Source organism: Penaeus monodon, chromosome 31, assembly GCF_015228065.2.
Source record: "Penaeus monodon isolate SGIC_2016 chromosome 31, NSTDA_Pmon_1, whole genome shotgun sequence".
Classification (NCBI taxonomy): domain Eukaryota; kingdom Metazoa; phylum Arthropoda; class Malacostraca; order Decapoda; family Penaeidae; genus Penaeus; species Penaeus monodon.
The window spans coordinates 13,294,973-13,295,348 of record NC_051416.1 but is presented as its reverse complement, the minus strand read 5'-3'; the positions used below and the strand labels follow the sequence as shown (position 1 = coordinate 13,295,348).

The window sequence follows — 376 nt, the reverse complement described above, 5'->3', positions numbered from 1 at the left end:
CCACGTAAGATCTACCTTTTTCTCAATCTGTCTGGCAACGAATCACTTGAAAGACATCAGCGCAATGTCCCTCTAGGCTATTAGTTTATCTACCCCTCCTATCTCCCTCTTTTCCTTTCTCCTATACGACCTCTTCCTTTTTTTATCCGTCCTCTCTCATCCATGAACATACTTTCTCTGCCTTGGCATTCGTAGACAATATTATTATGTTTATCTCTTTAATATTGCTCCTTCCTCTTTCTTTTTCATTTCCCTCTCTCCCTTTTTCCTACACCTCCCTTTCGGTAATTTTCCTCTCCTCGCTGTCTCTCATTTTTCTCCCTCCATCTCTCCCTCTTTCCCATTTTCTTCCGTCTCTTCTTATCCAGAAATTCAT

General features: G+C 41.2%; 1 protein-coding gene across 1 annotated transcript in view; it reads right to left on the bottom strand.

Annotated features, from left to right (window-relative positions):
• LOC119592898 (collagen alpha-1(I) chain-like) overlaps positions 1-376 on the bottom strand; it is a gene marked incomplete at its 3' end in the record, with an annotated part of 11,365 nt that overhangs the window by 3,079 nt on the left and 7,910 nt on the right.